This window comes from Neopelma chrysocephalum, unplaced genomic scaffold (genome assembly GCF_003984885.1).
Source record: "Neopelma chrysocephalum unplaced genomic scaffold, ASM398488v2 Primary Assembly neopelma1_85, whole genome shotgun sequence".
In the NCBI taxonomy this organism is placed as follows: Eukaryota; Metazoa; Chordata; class Aves; order Passeriformes; family Pipridae; genus Neopelma; species Neopelma chrysocephalum.
This window is the reverse complement of record NW_020897747.1, coordinates 6954177-6972552: the sequence shown is the minus strand read 5'-3', so window position 1 is coordinate 6972552 and position 18376 is coordinate 6954177. Positions and strand designations below refer to the sequence as shown.

Here is an 18376-nt window from a genome sequence, read left to right as displayed (position 1 = left end):
GCATGATGCAAAGAACAGTTGTGTAGCAGGGAAAGAATGATGATCTTGTGGGTGGAAAGATTTTTGATTCACAGGCTGGTTAAGTTTGTTGTCTGGCAGATCAGCTGTCAATAAACTGTGGTGAAAATGTGGCTGCCTTGAAATCAGTAATGATGTGTCTTTTGTCTTACACATATCTCTCAGTGAATCATCCCTGTGCACAGATGTCCAGATACTCTTGCTTACTGAAGACATGCACTTTGCAAAGCCTCATTGATTATGCACCTCTAGAAGATTGAATGCAAGCAGCCTTTGCAAACTGTAGTATTAAAAGTGATATGGCCCAGTAGGGAGAGAGAGGCACATGCTGTATGTGATAAGAGAGAGTGTTTCCAATGCTTTCTCTTCCCATGCTTTTTTTATTTGTTTGTTTGTTTGTTTACAGCAAAACAAATTGAATGAGCTGCAATTAAATTTGCATCTGCTTGACAGAATGGGGTAACCACTTTATTTATGTTTTCCAGATTAAATTAAGTGAATGGGCTTTTTTGTTCATTTTCCTTTTTGTATTTCAAAGACATGTTTCTGATTAAATTTAGGTGAACTTGGTTCTGAAATACAATTTTGAAACAGAAAATTCAATCTCTATAAGAAACCAGTGTGGAGGCCAGATAGCCTTATCAACTGCTCCTTAGCTCTGACCTTGTCTAACCTTTTGAAGCAGTCTTGCTCCCAGCCTTCCAATAGGAGATTTTGTTTGGTTGGGCTGAAAAAAGGACCATTTCTGTACCAGACCTAGGAAGAATGTCAGAATTTGGAGGTTTAGGGTGCAGAATTTCTGCTGCATCTAACTTTGCAGAGGAAATGCTCCTAGCATGACCTTAGCTTCTCTGGGTGGTGTTGCTGGGATGGTGCTGCCCTGCTCTGCTGTGTAGCCATACCTGGAGAGGATGCATAGAGGATACATGGTGGCTCCACGTGGAGCTGCCTGGGATCTGACAGTTCATTTTCATCTGTCCTAAACTGTGTTATGTACCATGTTCCATAAACAGACTGTACATTTTGGTTTACTGTGACTTGTCTTTTTTTTTTTTTTAATAGGAGGAATGGTGGCAGAAGATTTCTTTTTACAGTGATCAGCTACCTTAAGCAAGTTAGAAAAGTGTGTCATGTGATAGATTTAGAGTCCTCTGACTTTACTGCTGTGTGTGCTACTCATATTGATCAATGGTGTTTCCATTTGAGGGGAGCAGAACTCATTAAATTGTAGAGTGATTAGATTGGTGTTGGGGGGAGGCTCTTCAGGTTTTCTGGTCCAGCTCCTGCTCAGATCAGCTTCAAAGCTGGTTCAAGCAGTGATGTTAGATCAAGTTGTTCATAGCCTTGTCCGGTCAACTTCTGATTTCCCCAAAACAGAGATACCCCAGCCTCCCTGGGGCCTTGAGGTAGTGGTGAATTACCTTAATTGTGAAGGACATATTCCTTCTCCTTTATATCTCACTGGAAATTCCCTTGATGCAGCTTGTTGTTATTGCCTGACAACAAAGTTGGTCTTTTTTTTGTGAGACTTGATGCCCCTTTTTGTGATGATGAGTCATAAGTGTAGGGGTACCATAGATAAGGAAAGTAAAATAATGCAGCCTTGAGCTATTACTGTTTCTGAACAGGGCCAGCAGCTTCCAGTTTGAAGGCTGCACAGTGAAAATAAGATTAATTTTCTGCTCATCTCCCCATTTCATTAAATTCCTGGTCTCAGCAACAGATTCATTTTGGACTATTTTCTGTTCTTGTTGCCATCTTTGTCATTGGAATGGGATATCAGCATGTTAATGCCTCATATAACCTGTGAATGATGGTAGAGCACAGTCGCTCTTTGACATTTTCAATGCCCTGTAATTTCATTATCTGGCCATTCTTCCCTTTCCCTGCAGTGTTGTGTGTCTGACATGGTGATTGCCACTCCTAATATCTTTTTCTGCTACTACTTCCAAAGATTTTCCTCTGTCATTATGGGTGGTTCACCTTTCCCAAAAGGAATGTAATTCTTCAGATGAAAAAGAACTTTATCTTACATCCTCAAACTATATTTTTTTTCCTTGTATCAGAATTAATAAATCACTGCTTCTTTGCAATTTTCAGCTTGAAGCATTTTATAGAACCATGATAGATATATAAGCATCACTCTTCACTGTAACATGGTCACTTTTTTTTGCATAGAAAAGGGGAGGTCTATAATAGACAACTGTTAGTTGTGCTCTTGTTCTTTATACATCTTATTTTTTGGGGTGCCCTGATCTCTGAAAATGCTAATACTAGCCAAATGTTTGACAATTCTTACTGTGAAAGAGTTTTGGAAAGTGTGTTAAAATAGCAGAATATTTAAAAGGTGTCTCCTTGTTCAGCTATGGAGCTGAGAGATGTCATGTATCCTGACATAGTTTACTGCTCTTGGTGGTCCACTTCAGACAATCATCCTGGCATTTCTCAGATTCCCCATTACTGCAAGGATGGAGGACAGTGACACTGCCCTTGACTTCTCCTTTCCTGTCTTCCTATGCTCTATTATGTTGGGGGTTTTTGGTGGGATTTTGCTTTGTTTCAACTTTTATGGGGAAGGTCTGAAGTTTGTTCAGAGGAACTGGGAAGTGTCTTGGGATTTGCATTATCTAGGGATGCTGGTTCTGTGGATTGCTCCAGAGAAAATGTCCCTTACAGTCACACCTTCCTATGATAACGTAATGAGCTCATGGAGTGAGTGTATGCAGGTGAGGCTGAAATCCTGCTTGCAAATGTCTCTGGATATCAAAGATAGTAGAGATCAGGGCTTGTTTTAGAAAGGCACTACCTAGTGGGTAGAGCACTCATTGAATGCTTATACTAAGCAATTAACAATACCTCAGTTAATAGCAGGGAATTTTGTAGTGTGAGAGTGGAGTCTCAGTCATGGACATGTTAGTTTTTACTAGAGGTATTGAAAGGGTGTTAGAAACCAGTTCAGAAGAAACTTCTCTCAGGGATATAAAGGCAGAGGTGCAAAACTCACGAAGTTTGATTCGTACATGTTCTTTTTCGTTGTCCCTAGCATGGAAAACTTCTCAAATCTTTTACTGAGGTCATTATCCATTCACTGGTAACTGAGTAACAACAGCATTTGGAAGGGCTTTTCATGGAGTACTTGGGTATTAAGAGGCACCTTCTCCTGATTCCAACTCTGTTTTGTCATGTGGAAAATCATTTCACCTTCTTACCGCTTTTTTTTCAAAAATTAGTTGATAATAATAATAATCAGATGACCTAAAATATAGGCTGAAGATTTTGGTTTTATCACTTGGGATCTGTTGAAGGTCTAATTAGTGCTAAATGTTGCTGCTTCCACCTTTACACACACATTTTTTATGATGACATTACTGACTCTCCTGGGCATGAGCAAGATGCTGTTGTGTTGGTTGCTGCAAGACTTTGGATTAGCTTGGATTATGGTATATTGGCTGCAGTTCCTATGTCTGCAACTCCTGTAACCCCCTCCTTCCCTCCCTCCCAAGGACATCAGAGCTCTTCTGATACACATATTAAATCTCTGCTGATTCTGGACTTTCCAAGGGGTTGATGCAGTGCATGGAGACCTACTGAGGAGTGGAAATACAGCTTGGTATTTGGAGCAAGGACTGATACTGCTTGCAGCAAGGACATTTAACTAGACACAGCCTTGTGCCAGAGCCCCTGCCCTAGTACAGGACACAGTGAGGTTCTGTATTTTGCATTAGAGCTGCCAGTCCTTGGGCCAGCAGTGTTGCCACATGTCCCTATTGAGGTTTGGCCAAAGTGGATTTGATGTGCAGACACATGATGGGAGTGCTCACTGAGTTAAAAGATATGATTTACTGAATTAATATTTAGAGTGAAATCCATGCATCCATATATATATATATATATATATATATGGCCAGAAGACTTCTCAGGTGGATGGGGGGCATGAGACTACCTACCTGCATAGTGCCAAAGGGAAAAGGTGATGCTGAGGTACTGTTACAGGTGAGAGCTGACAAGGACTGTGTGGGTGGAGGGAGAGCAGTTTGTGAAGGTTGTTAGCCAGAGAAGGTCAGTCTCTCTGTGCTGCTGCTTTGTAGCAAAAGGGGACCAGCTCTCCCCTCTCTTTATTGGCTAGAGAGGAATCTAAAGGAAACCAGGCTCCTTGGACTAGCATTATACCTTCTTAAAGAGAGGAAACATTTAAATTTATTGTGTAGAAAAAGCTTTATGGAACTAACTTCTGAGCCACACTGAGTAATCTCACTAAACAAGCTACTTTGTTTTACAACTTTAAATCTACTTTGGACAGAGTATTAGCAATTATCCCATAGGGAACAATCCTGTATTTTCTGGATGAGCTAATAGGCCTCTTGCATCTCTAACTTCTATTATGTTGTGAAGATGTGGATGATTGTTATTAAGGGCTGTGAGAAGCAACTGGTCAGCTCATTGCCAAATTCTTGGCTGTTGTACATGGGCTGCAGTTTGCTTAACATTGAAATCCATGTACTCTAAATTGTTTTCATAGTGCTTGGCCAATAAAATTACAGGTTTATTATGTTCATGCGGATCTCTTGTTTAATCAAGAGCACGACGCGTGCAGCGAATGCCGAGCCATCGTTCTAAAAATACCCCTTATTCTCTTGATGTAAGAGTGTGTGAATCAAATTGCTTTTATTTTCCTTTATGTTTGAATGTAAATACAGTGGTTTTGAATGCAAAGGGCTCAAGGCATCTGCAAGTACTAGCAATAGCTGTTCAAGAGTGCTCTGTGTTATTCTGACTGTAGCATTGCTAATCTGAGGCATCTAAAACAGCCTGAGACAATTTTCTGTGTTTCTTCTAGGAGAAAGAAAAAAATAATGCAATGGAGTTTAAAACTGTTATGTAGCTGCATCTATACAGGTGTGTAAAGAAAAAAAAGGAATAAAAAAGAGCATATGAGATTTTGTTGCTTTATTTTAAAGCATCACGCCTCCAGGAGCTAGGGCTTGAGGAAAAACAAAGTGCAACAATCCATGAGAGATAACTTGAGCTCAGTGAGGGAGTGAAGGACTCCGTGATGCTTTGACAACTTGGTTCAAGGCTCTGCCCCTAGTGCCTGTTTGCTGTAGCATCAATTTCCTAAGGAGCTGCTCTGACTGCAGGAGTGCTGTCAGGAGTCTGTGGAGCTGTTGGAATCAGTCTTGTGCTGGGGTAGTTACTAGAGACATCTGTATCAATTGTTTTGAAAGGCTGGACTGGAGAGTATCTTCATTCTTCTGTGTTGTATATGTGGATTTACAACAGGTTCCAATAACTGGGCTTATTGAAGATTATCTTTGGAGCTCTTGCTGTCAGTCCTGCTGTAAAAGGGCCCAGAGAAATATTTCCAGTTTGGGAGGTGCTTTACAAGAAGTAGTTTGTAGATGATCATCTTTGTGAAAGGGCAACTGTAAAACATCAAGGGCAAAATGGGTCTTTGGATTTGTTTTTTAGTATGTCACAGGTACTTAAAAGATGTTCTACTCGCCTTTGCATCTTGCAAGGTAAGACAAAGAATCTGTACGGAGGTGATACACTGACACCATCTGCTTGAATCAGGTCCCCACCATACTTCAGCCTCTGGTAATGTTGATGAACTTCTGCACAGTCACAAAGGCAGAACAGAAGAGTTTTGGATCTAGACTATGTCAGAGTCCTTGATTTTGGAGGATGTTGTTATTAGAATAATTCTTAATGATGGGTTTGCAGCCTTCATATCATGAAACTTGGAGTGGGGGTGGGTTTGTTCACTGAAGTATCACAATACAGAGACATAACTCGTGCTGAAACTTGTGGAGATGACCTAGCTTTACCTGAAAAAGAATGAGCAAATTTATTCTGTAGTATCCTATTTAAGACTTTGTGCTCATATGTCATGTGAGAAGGGGAATGAATTTCACCTTCAGATAAACCTTGTCACTTGTCTCTGTCCTTGCTGCCATCCAGAGACCATTGCTCCCTTGTAGTCTAGGCTCTAATAAGACAGGACAATCCGGTGTGCCTGGCCCACCTCCAGCCCATGTTTTCATTTCAGAGTAGGTGCCAATCTTGGGTTTTATTGCACAGTCATAACAGATACTAGAGAGATTGTATGGCAGGGAGTGACAAGAGGGTAGGGAGTGTCTGAAGTCCTGCTCCTGTGACTTCATGGTGTTCATAAAGACAGGACATTGAGGTGTGACTGGTGTGGGAGAGGAGATTATTCTGATGATTATTCCAGAACAAAGCTCTTGCAGACCTTGCATAATGGCCATTACAGATCTTGTTTAGTCAATTTGCATTCTTCCTTTGTCTTACTGCATAGCCATTTCCTGCTATGTTCCTCAAGGGGCAGAAGGATTTTTGGAAGTGTTGAGAAATTTCTGGTGCTCAACTGAAAACATTCCAATGCAGAAATAGTCAGTGGGACTATTAGTGTTTTTTAGAGCCCTTCTCCAGTGGCATGTAGTTTTTGATATCTTGGTGCAGCATGCAAAACAACCCTATAGCCCACGTATATGAAATTCACTGAAGGTCATCTGGAGTCCCTGCAGAGCTACAGAGTATTTTCAGAAAATATGAGACTCTCTTCCCCCATTTCTACCTCCAGATTGTGGGTCCCAGATGTTCTTGTGATGACAGTGAGAGCCAATTCAGGTGCTGGCAGAGCAAAGATCTGAGATTTCCTTTTTCAGGCACAGGCAAACCTCTTGGACTTTAGCATCCCAAATCTTCATCTTTAAAGCAGTCCCAGTTCAAATGTCAGCCAGCAGTCCCAGTTGTAATAACCATAGTTCTTATGAGAAGAGATATAGACAGTGGCTTGAAATGAAGATTGTGCTTAGATTTCTCTGTCAGCTGGAGGGAAAGAATTTTTCAGGTCCATACAAATAAGTTTTTAGGTCCCTAGGTAAGAAAAGGAGAGTGATCTCACAAGGTCAAACCTTCTGAAAATTTTCTATTGCAGTGAGGTTTTCAGTATGGAGCAAGCCATATGTTTTCATATGATCAACTGCCCCTGGGCCCCAACCAACCCTGAAAGGGTTCCAAAAGTTAATAGGGCTTTGGATTTCTGCAGTGGTGATTTGCCTCTTTTCTCTTATACAATTCATGTGCATAATGTAGAGTCCATACTTCTGAGTTTCCTACTTTTTCAGCTTTGAAATTCTCAGCCATAATGTTACATTAAAGGAGATTTGAATTCAAGTTCCTCTATTTTTCTCAGCTTCTGGTTTTTTAAGTAACAGAGCACTTAAGTCTGTAAGAAAAATTGCCCTTGACAGCTTTAACTGCACTGTTCCACATCTCCACATGTAGATATTAGCAGAAGGTATTTCTAAAGTGGGGAAAAAACATTTTGTTTATTACTGAGTTAAAAAAGAGACTAATGGATTTTTTCTTAATTTGTCCCCTAAACCAAAATTTAAAATTTTATCGTGGATCTGGACACATTCCTTCATTTTCTCCCACCCCCATCTGCCATGAATTGGTGCCAGTCCTTCAGAGGTCAATTTTTTTGGGGAGAAAAAAAAAAATAAAGTTTTTTTTTTCCTTCCTACAGAGTCAGATTTTAAGCAAATATATTTTACCTGCCCTTAAGAAATACTCAGATGAGAAAAAATGTTCACTTTTTATCACGTGTATCTTCCAAAGCTTCATTTCTTCAGCAGGATCAGGACCGGTAATGGGCTGCTTTGGGTTATCTGGCTTGAATGACAAGCTGGAGCTCTGAACTTGGTGTTCAGGTCCCTCTTCTGCCTTTACTGTCCCTCTCAGGTCCTGGGTATATCTCAGGGCTAAGTCCATGGAGTATGGCTATTGTAACCTCTTGCTGCCTGGAGGAATCCTTAGCCTAAGTCAGGTTTCCATAATAGGGCATCTTAGGGGTGTGCTCTTTCAGCTGCCAAGGAGGGGGAGACATCCCATCAGTCCCTTGAATTCACAGTTTTGAAGTTTTATGTGTCCAAGAATGAAGAAGACAAGGTATGTTCCTTCTGTTAGGCAGGCAGTACTGGGCAATATTTGCTCAGATTTCCCGTTCCACTTGTTGGGAAGCTGCTCTGTGTCTGGGTGAGGCTGTTTACAGGCTGTTGTGATACAGATCACGTTCTTTCTCTCTTGCTGATGTAGCTGCAATCTGAAGTAGTTAAATGTCAGCTGGAGACAGAGCTGCACCCCATTGCACCTGCCTACTGCGGAAGTCCATCAACTGGCTCATAAAAGTTCTTTGAGTCCTCAGGCATCATTCGCAGCCCAGTTTCTGAAAATATCTAGTGAGCAAGATTTCATGAGAGTCTGCTTGCTTAGGCCCTCCAAAGGAGATAAGATCCAGGCTCCCAGGGTATTGGCATGAGGAAGAGCTGCTCTGAACAGGAGCAAAGTAAGGAAATTGCCCAGAGAGAGAGTGTTTTCACAGCAACATATGAAAACTCACAGATCAAAATAATTTTACTTAACTTCTTAGTGATACAAGACAAATAATAATAACAATGTGATAATGATGAAATGTATGCACCTGATGAATACAGAATGAAAATAAATAGAATAAAGATGATTAAAATCAAGAACAAAGATTAATTCAAAGTAATACCAGTTGGAAAAGGAGCTTCTAGGGCAGAGTTTGACCTTACTACAGCTGAGCCACTAAGTTTCAAAGTAGGTTTTGTCATCTGCAGATGGGAACTGCATAGACATAGGTTCAAGGTCAGAAGAGTATAGTCAATTGGACAGACCACGTTTTTATTACCTTAATATATAAGGTAATCAGATCATTTAATTTTAATTGAATCTATAATAATGTAAAAATATGTTAATTAACTAGTTAGCACTCAAACTATTGCTTCCGACCTTTTGTCTGTGGAGAACCCTGACTTGTGCTTGTTTCTTACCTCTGGCAATTTCCAATTCTATGTGTCCTCCTCAGCCTGACTGACCCAAGTTGCCTGTTACTCATATATTTTAAACTATCACTTATATTTTTATCTTATTCTTCCTTTGATGATTCTCCTATTTCTCTTTCCCTACTATTTAATTATATTTAAAAATACTCTCAGTACGCGTATTTAAAACATTGTTAATATGTCATGGGTTTGTACTAATGATGTTACAGTTGTTCAAGGTGGGGTATTAAATGTGGTAGCAAATTCTAGGTATTGGATGTTGGTAGTTCCAGCACCATAACTGAACAATTTCTGCATTTTTCCTTTTGTGCCTAAACTCATCTCTTGACAAACTGCAACAATCCTTATTTCCCTGGGCTGCTGCGAGGAAGGAAATAAGCCAAAGTCCAAGGTACTTGGATTAGTTGTTAATAAGGATCCAGTGGCAGGAATGGAAGGTCTTTTAACAGGCCATTAAAAGCAGATGCAAGGGTTTGTGTCCCAAGAGGTACCTTCTTTTCTTTTGTCATATCTGTGAAACTCCAACTTTTGGACTGGTTCCCCTGGAGGGAGAGGATGTTTTCTCAGAGTAATGTTGTTTGAAATTGAATAATATTGCATAATTTGGAGACAATGAGAATATTGTCTCAGAATAACATTGCCATCAAAAATTAACCTATCTGCAGGTGGGTGAGCTGGCATCAAAACTGGGAATAGAGTGGGGAGGCTCTGGTGCCCTTTCCTGCTCTGAGTGACCAGCCTGCACTGCCGACATAGTGGATTCTCCAGCATTCAGCTCCTCCTGTCATGTTGAATGCAAGGCTCCATATTTTAGGGAACACAACAGGCGTGTGTATGTGTGGCATTAATTCCCTGCTGCTGTTCTTCTGTGCTAGCTGGCAGGGAGGCATTTTCACGTGAAGTAAGTCTCTGGATCATAAACATGAGGCTGGAAAGGACTTCAGCAGGGTATTGGTCCATCTTCTGTCCCTGAGGAGAGAGAGAATCTCTTGCTCATGCCCTTCCCAGTACCAATTATTTGAGTTCCTAATTGGAATCTGAAGAACATCAGTAATATTTATATATGTATATGTACATATATAGGGGAGAGGTGATAGGCAGAGGATGTGTGTGAGAGGAGTGAGAGTTACTGAGTAGAATATGGAGTCTGAAGTGGAAGATCAGTAAGCAGCCTGAATTTTCTTGGAATATCAGCTTTGTCGGAGTTTTTTTTCTCTTTTCCTTTCAGAAATGGCTTAGATACAAAATTCCCCACATATTTTTGTTTCCTTTATGGAACCAGACAGTCTTACCTTCAGTCCTCAAGGAATACCATCATCTGTCCTAGCTGTTTATATGATCTCAAAGGGCTGTGTTCTCTTAACATTTTTTTTTTAAATGGAGAACTGTCCTGTGAAGGTAGTGTACATACACTTGGAGTTTAAGTCATTCTTTCTTTTTTCTGTCCCCCCATGTCAGAAGCTTTAAATGGCCCTTCAGCAGGTATGTGACTGACTCCATAGAGTTAAATTGCTGCACAAAATCTGCTGGTTCACAGATGGTATCAGAAGATAATTGGAATAAGAACAGAGCCAGTAAAGTGACTGGGGCCTTTTTCATTTTCTTCTTGAACTTAGAGACATGCACACAGCAGTTTTAAAAGGAAGATGGAGAAGGGAAAACCAAAAAATTAAAGTTTCTGAGGCTTTAGTGGAGGCTACTTAGCAAAGTGAAAGAACTGGGAGATATGATGCAGTGTGGTTTGCTGGATCAATAAAAATAAATTATGAGCTCTTCACTATCACCTTTTATAAGGTATGATAGGGGACCCTTAAATCATATCACTACCTGACAGGAGAGATTGTATTTATGTTTAACTGAGTTACACAGAGATAAAGCTCAGGCTTCTGTTGTTTTAAGCAATCTAGATGCCTTTTCTGGTGGGAATGTGTTGTTTATGTGGAGCAAGACCATACTGAAGAGCTGGGAAAGATTCTGTAGAGCACAACTGGGCCTTTTCAGGGGGGTGAATCAGGTAATCTGAGGAGTCTTTGCTACCTCTGACTTCTCTGACTACTCACAAGCTTCTGGTAGTATTGGTATGTCCACCCTCCCCTGCAGTGTGTTTATTCCTAATCACCATATCTTTTCCAGACACGCTCTCCTGATGCTGTGTGGCTGATCATAGCTTTTATATTACACACCCACACACACATGTGTGTGTATGTTTATGTGCTCTACTGCAGCCTCTGGACAGAATCCAGCTGCTCTTTAAGGACTGATAACCTTGCTGTAGGCCTTCCATTTATTTCTTTAATAAGGAGGTTTTGCACAGTTGCAATTGTAGTTGCTATTTTTGTGTGTGTGTGCACTAAAGGTGAGCATGTAGGTATTCAGGAGATATATTTACTGAAACTGAGGCAGGATTTACCATTTTTTTTCTATTTTCTTGGAAAAAACATTGCGTGAGAGGCATTGTCCAGTTTTTAATGCGTAGTGCAGATGAAAGAGCGATGTGACTGACTTGCAGCCAGTATACAGCTACTGGCTATGAATGCCCCTCCTTTGGTTGATAATTGGAACCTGTGGTTTGGGAGGGGGAAAATCTGACTTGTTTTCCCACATTATTTTGAAACCTTATAGTCAGGTTCCTCTTCTGAGTCCTGGAGTCATTACTCATTGCTTTGGTGGTGGTGTTATTTAGATGCATTCCAAACCATGGGAAGGATTTTTATGTGCAAGGCATCTCTGAACATATCCTGAATTACCACCCCTGCACCAAAATGTTTAAAACCAAAAGCATGAGAGACCCTGTCAGATTCAATTAGAAATCCTTTCTAGATTTGTGTGAACCCCGAAAGGTAAATCTGTGACACTGGAAGAGGTGTCTCTCTCAGTGTTGACGCCGACGGGTGCTGTTTGTCTGACAGGCTGGGCTTGCCCTTGAATTGCCAAAGCAGAGAACCAATACAAAAAATTCCTTCTCTGCTTTTGTTAGTAATGGCATAGGAGGAGAGAGTTGGGCTTTCCCAGTCTGGCTCTTTTTGCAAAGCACTGTAATTGTTTTGGTTTTTTGGTTTTTTTTACACCCTAAGATTCTGTTCATTCAGTGCAAGCCTTGTAAATGGGAATTTCAAACTGCTGCTTACATCTGGAAGGCACTTCTGTGAAGATAATGCGATTTGTCTCCAGCTGCCCCGAGGGGAATCCAGAGGAAGACTTCTCCTGCTCTGTCTCCAGCCCATTCTGCTGCCTGATTTATACTGAAATGGAGGAGGACAGGAGACCAAAAGAGCATACCGTGGCAGTTTTCATGCTGAAAAATGATAAGCAACACAGGCAAAGGAGGATTAAAGGAGAATATCTTCCTTTTAGTTACTGGTTCTTGTTTTGAGGACAAATTTGACAGTCTCAGCTGTTTGGAGATCACAAGTTCACTGGAACATGTTTTGCTTTTGTGTGTGATCTTGGGACTTGTCTGTTTCAATTTCAGAGGGTTTTTTGCCTACACTGCCTGAAGCCACCCACGGATCATTTTTATCTCTCTAGAGATTAAAAAAAAAAAGGAAGGAAAAAAAAAAAGGAAAAGTTCTTTGCTGCGGCTTAAATTGGCATCACTTTACTCTTATACAAGTGTTGCTCTGATTTCCAGGGGCAGGATTTGGCCTATGTTTTTTGTTTGTACCTCTGTTGTTTTCTTCTTGGGTCTTAGGATGTGTTATTTGTTAACTCATGCTGACAATAGGAGATAAGTTTTCTTCAGCTATGTTCACCAGGCAGTGGAAAAGAAGGTAGATTGGTATTTAAGGTGCATGTGTTCCTCTTTTAGCTAATCATTCTGTTACTTTGGGTGAACTTGGATTGGTGCTTTATCTTCCAGGTGATACTTAGCTTAAAATATCTAAATGTGCTGAATTGGATTATTTCAGCTATGTTAAATTCCTAGATGGAGACTCTTTTTCAGAATAAAATGCTGTTTAATTTGATTTTTCATATGTATTTGCAAAGTGAATTGAAACAAAATCTTAAAAATTGATTTGGATTCTTCTTTCTGAGTGTTTCCATGTAGAGAAACACTTAATCTTTCACTTAATCTCTCTCTGCCTCTGGTTCCTCATCAGTAAAACAAAGATGACATTACTTGCCTTGTTTCATAGTGGTGATGCCTGTAGAATCCGTTAACACCTCTGCAATTTAAATTCCTCATCTGGGAGCTGTGTAATAATTCTATATGCTTCTCACAACTGGAGGTGGCACTCTTGGGTATTGGCAACTGCAGTTAGACCTCCAGGGGGAATGAGGATAGTGATGTTGTACAGTGTGATCACACACGTGCATGCAAATATTTTTGAAGGTGTATTTATGTGAATTGATTTTGGTGGGACCAGAATTATGTAGTGATTGTTGTTGAGAATCACTGTACCTTGATCTGGGAAAATACTTGTGCTGGAAAGGAGTTAATTTTTTCTTCGGAGCAGCCTTTGTCATGCTATGCTTTGAATTTTTGGTTAAACCACTGTTGATGAAACATCGATGTTTTAGGTATAGTTGAACAGATTTTCACAGTGTCAGGTTTTCTCTTTGTCACTCTGCCTGCCTTAGTAGTAGGCCAGAGAGGTGTTGTGTCCCATACAATATCATCCTCAGCAGCAATAACTGTGTTCCAAGTGTTCCAAGACTGGCTTTGCATTGATCTACTGGGGGTTTGGGGGGCACTGCCTTTGCATCATTAGTTTGTTTATTTATATTTTCTTCTCTTTCCTTGACTAATGAAACTGTCTTTGTCTAGAATTACAAGTTTTTCTCACTTAACGCTTTTCTAGTTCTCTCCCCCAGCCCCCTGGGGTCGGGAGAGACCAAGTGTCTAGGTCTGTGCTTAGTTGCTGGCTGAGGTCAACCCACGACACACTTAAGCACAAATGTATGTTGAGCATGTAAATGGCCCGTTCCCCATCTTTTGAGTGTTTATGTGGGGAAAATTAGGCTGGTATTGGTGGCTTTCAACAGAATTAGCTTTGAATGTAGAGATTATATGAAAGAGTGACTTAGCAGAGTCATCATCGTGAATACTTCCATGTTCTTGTCAAACAGTTCACCTTTAATTAATAACTTTGTGCCTTAAAAACCACCCACCACCACCAAAAAAACCCCAAACAAACAAACAAACAAAAAAAATCCAAAATAAGGAAACACTAGGGACCTTCATATGGCAGTGCTGGCTTTTAAGTCTCAGAGCATTTTAAGCCAATTTGCCTTTGGCTGTGAGCAGTTTACTGACGCTGGTTCCCAGTATCTGGTGGTTGCTCACATTTGAAACTTACTTGTTGGGTTCTGTTGCTCTCATATGGATTGGGAAGTGGCAGACAGAAATTGCAAACAAGCTTCCTGTGGCTGGCGCGGAGGGCAGAAAAGGTTGCAAGCATCGTGGAAATATGTCTGTGGGAAGGAAATGAAGATTCCACCAAGCCAGAGCAAGTGAGTGGAGAGCTCTTGTTTTTCCCGTGTAAATCTGTCTGCCCTCTTAGTGTTGTGCTGTGTGCTGACCAATCCTTGTCCCTTTACTCATTATTAATTACACTTGGTAAATGTATGCACAGGGCTGCTGATGAGTTGTGTTAATCTCTGTGCTGATATAGCAGGATCACTTAGAGAAGAGATGAATCTCATGAAGTGAGTTGGAGCTGGCCTTTCAGATGTCTGTCTGAAATGATCACCTACTTTCTCTGCTGCGCTCTTCCCTCTCCTTCTCTGACTGTCCCTTGGTACAGGAGCATGACTGCCTTTGGTGTGGCACTTTTTGGTTGTTCTAAAGTTCAGTGTCAACCTGCTGAAGGAACTGCAGTGCTTTTGCACTGTGGGGTATAAGCAAAGTGCTTTGCCAGTTAAGAATTGGCAAGATCTGTAGATGAGTTTAATGAACTAAAGTAATTTTCCTTCATAGTAAAATGTTATAGGCATGGAAGATTGTTACACCACCAAATACTCTGAAGAGCTTCTGAGTACTTTTGTGATTTATGGGCTCAGAGATTCCTAGTAATCATCTGAACAACAGGGATCCCTTTAGGGATATGTTTTCGGGACAGAATGCAATGTGGGCAACTGTTTCTGGTTATATTTTTCCTGCTTTCATGCCAGCCAAGTTGTGTCAAGACTCAAGACTGCTGAACGGGACAGTCTTGGATACTTGCTGGCCTTATTTTGAAGAAGCAGTCCATCGTATTAAATCTGGATTTAGTGGTTCAGTTTGCTATACGGCATTATGCTGGGATTTCTCAGTGCCAGAGGCTCTTAATCTGTATTGAAGTATAGACCATTGAAGGTAAGCAATTGACAGGGTTTGGCATTTTTGTCGTGCAAGCCTTACAGCAGGGTGTTCAGTAGGTGTTCAGTGTAGTTTCTGAAAAAAAACCCCATATGCACTGTGGAGAGGCATGTGTGTAAAATAAAGTGCATAAGGAAATTCTTGTAAGACTGGAACATTATTTGGTTCCAAAGAAAATATATTTTTTCTCATTATCCTTTCTCCATCCCCACTTCTGTCTACAAAACCAAACCAGTTTGTTAAATTATTCAGGTCATTTAGTTTTGTGTAAGCTTGGCTTGAAATTGCGTTTTCCAGAGGGATTGTATTGCCTTAAGGGAGCTGTAATTCAGCCTCCCTATTTCCACACTCTGTTCTGCACACTGTCTTTCCCTTTTTTTTCATTCTCAATCTGCTGAGCCGCTTGGTGTCCTGAGGGACACCTGCCTCTGAGGTGTCCTGGAAAGCACAGTATGGTATGTGGAGCCTGGCCATAGGATGTGGGGAAATTCCATATCTGAGCTGTATTCCCTGAAGTGAGCAGTATGATCCCAGAGAAAAATGCAGTTCAGCATTGAGCTGACTTGGAATTAATTTTGGGAAGATTGGTTTGATGAACGGAAGCAGTTTAATTTGGCACTGTAAGGGTGTTTTCTTTATTTTGACTAAATAATGCCTAAGTGTAAGATTTTGTTACTTCTGAGTTATTTGGAACTTTTTCCACTTGTATTTCTTTTCCCCAGAGGAAAACGGTTTCCTCTTCATTTAGGTTGCAGAGTGGGCATTTTCAGTGGAATGGCAATTTTAGATTTCTCCCAGTTCAGGGGAAGAAAATGTTTTTGTTTTGAGATAGTACATAGAATGCAAAATCTTCAATTTTCAATTGAATTCAGCTTTTAAAATGAAAACCACCAAGATTTTAATGCAAAATTACTCTGGAACGAAAAAAACAGGGTTATTTGTTAGTGTTGACAAAAACAAGCTGAGCTTCTTCAACTACAAAACAGAAATTGGAATCAAATGTGTCAGCTTGAATCAATGAGGTTTTTTTTCCTTTTTCCTTTTTCCTCCTGTCAGAATTCAGTTTTTGAAAATATGTCTAATTTTCCACATGCTTTGTTCCTTTCTTTTGCTACTAAACCATTCAGACAATGGAATGTCTTAGAAAATCTCATACTTGCCCACATCTGTCCCTGATGTCCCTGTTCTTAGTTTGTTAGAGTGGTTGGGGTGACCTGATGTGAAGGCCTCAGAGTGGCCTCTTGAAAGGGTTTGAAGTTTTTTCTGCAACGCCATGTGAAATGCACCCCATGAAAACAGGTGGGGAACGAGCTGTTCCTTTCAGGCTTTGGTTTGTTTCTTAACCCCCGTGATGGTTCCTTGGCAGTTATGTTTGCTCCAAGGTCTCACGAGGCAGTGTTTGGGGGAAAGCGCTTTCTCAGCTTTCCTCGTGATGGTTGTGTGTTCAGACTCTCAGATCCTCTCTGGTTTTCAAACTCCCAAACCAGGGCAAGAGTTGCGTTTATTGACCCTGAAGTGCCTTGTCTCAAAAGCAAGTGGGGACAGAGTGGGAGCCACCTGGGGTTGTGGTGCAGGAATGTTGCCTGGTCTGGGTCTGCTTGGTGAGTGATTTTATGGACAGGTTGCTGTAGGTGACTGTATTCTGTGTTACCACTGCCTCAGGCAACTCCTGCTATTTCCTGAAACCCTTAGTGAGATATTGCAAAGAGATGCTCACACATTTGCTTCCCATGCATTAACAACAAGCAAAGATGGATGTTAGTCTGTCATCCTGGGCAAAAATCCAGAAAAGTCATACTAAACATGCTTTTACTATGAATATATACGCAGGAGCTGAGTAGGATTCAACCCACCTCTGTAAAGCTGATGTTATCCTGTGATTTGCAAGGTTTATAATAGATAAGTGACATCCTCAAAAATATAGGGCATAGGACATCTGGGGAGAGACACACAAAGGGCTGGGAGAATATGGATGCTGCCTTTAGTTGTAGTTGCAATTTAAGGTAGAATTACACTGTTGAAATTTGACCAGGACACAGAGATTTTATTTACTATGTTTAGGGATGGATCCAGGATCTGCTGAACTCAGTTGTCTTCAATGTGATTCTCTGATATTGGAAAACTAAATTTATGAAACTTTACCACAGCTGTGAGCAATAAGAAGGGTGTAACTTCAGGCAGTAGGGCTTGTGCTGTGGTGCATGGCTTTCTAGAGACTCTTGAGAGGAGTCCTGTTAGAGTGCCATGGGAATATAGGGAACATCCTAAAAATGTCACTCTTATCAGGTGTTAGCTGGGAGAAGGCTGCCCTGCTTCCCACACTTGGTTGCTGCAGCTTGCAGCTGTCTCTTCCCCCTTTGTATGGGAAGGTGTGTGCAGGGTTTAAGTTGCAATAAAATGAATATTAGCCTTATTTCCCCATGGTTTAGGCTGACATGAACTTGCATATGCTGACTCAAAACTGCCTGGCAGGTTTCTTTTCACACCCTGCTGGAAGCAGCTTGACTTTTATTGTCCTCTTAAAGGTCTCTGCGTGGGGAAATAAAGGGACAAAATGCAACTGGGGATGGTGAAAATGAATCCAGTAGAGAGAGGAATGCTTGGAACATCTATTCTAAAGCCATTAAGCTGGGTGCTGACTGCATAGTCACGTACCAAGGTCCCTCACAATTTGAAGTTTTTTTCCTGGTATTATGCTGACAGTACCTGACTGCTGCAGCAGCTGTGATATTGATTAATCCTTTAGCATTTTTCTGCAAAGCTTTAAACTCCTCACCCAGCAGCCCCTCAGCTGGGAAACCCAAGTGAAAGGTGTGGTTGATCCCACTGCTGTGGGAGCAGGAAGAGAACTAGTGGTAGCATTTTGAGAGACAAGACGGGTTGACTCTAATTTTGGATTGGGCTGTTGAATTCACAAGGACGCATCTGATTCCATTGCTAACTTTGAATAACTGTAGTTGCAGAGAGGTCAGCTCACAAAGTCTGAGTAATTCCTATTGGCATGTTTTATTTCAAATGCAAAACATTTTGAGATTAAAATAAGTGCTAGTGGTTACATGATGCATTAAACTAATGATTTTCCTTTTTATTTTTTAAACTTTACTTTATCCTATAATACCAAAACTTTAGTGGATAAATGCTAAGCTCTCCTTTGGGTGATTTC

General features: G+C 40.8%; 1 protein-coding gene across 1 annotated transcript in view; it reads left to right on the top strand.

Annotated features, from left to right (window-relative positions):
* Window positions 1-18376, top strand: part of SORCS3 (sortilin related VPS10 domain containing receptor 3) — a 286600-nt gene that overhangs the window by 70077 nt on the left and 198147 nt on the right. The window lies entirely within an intron of this gene.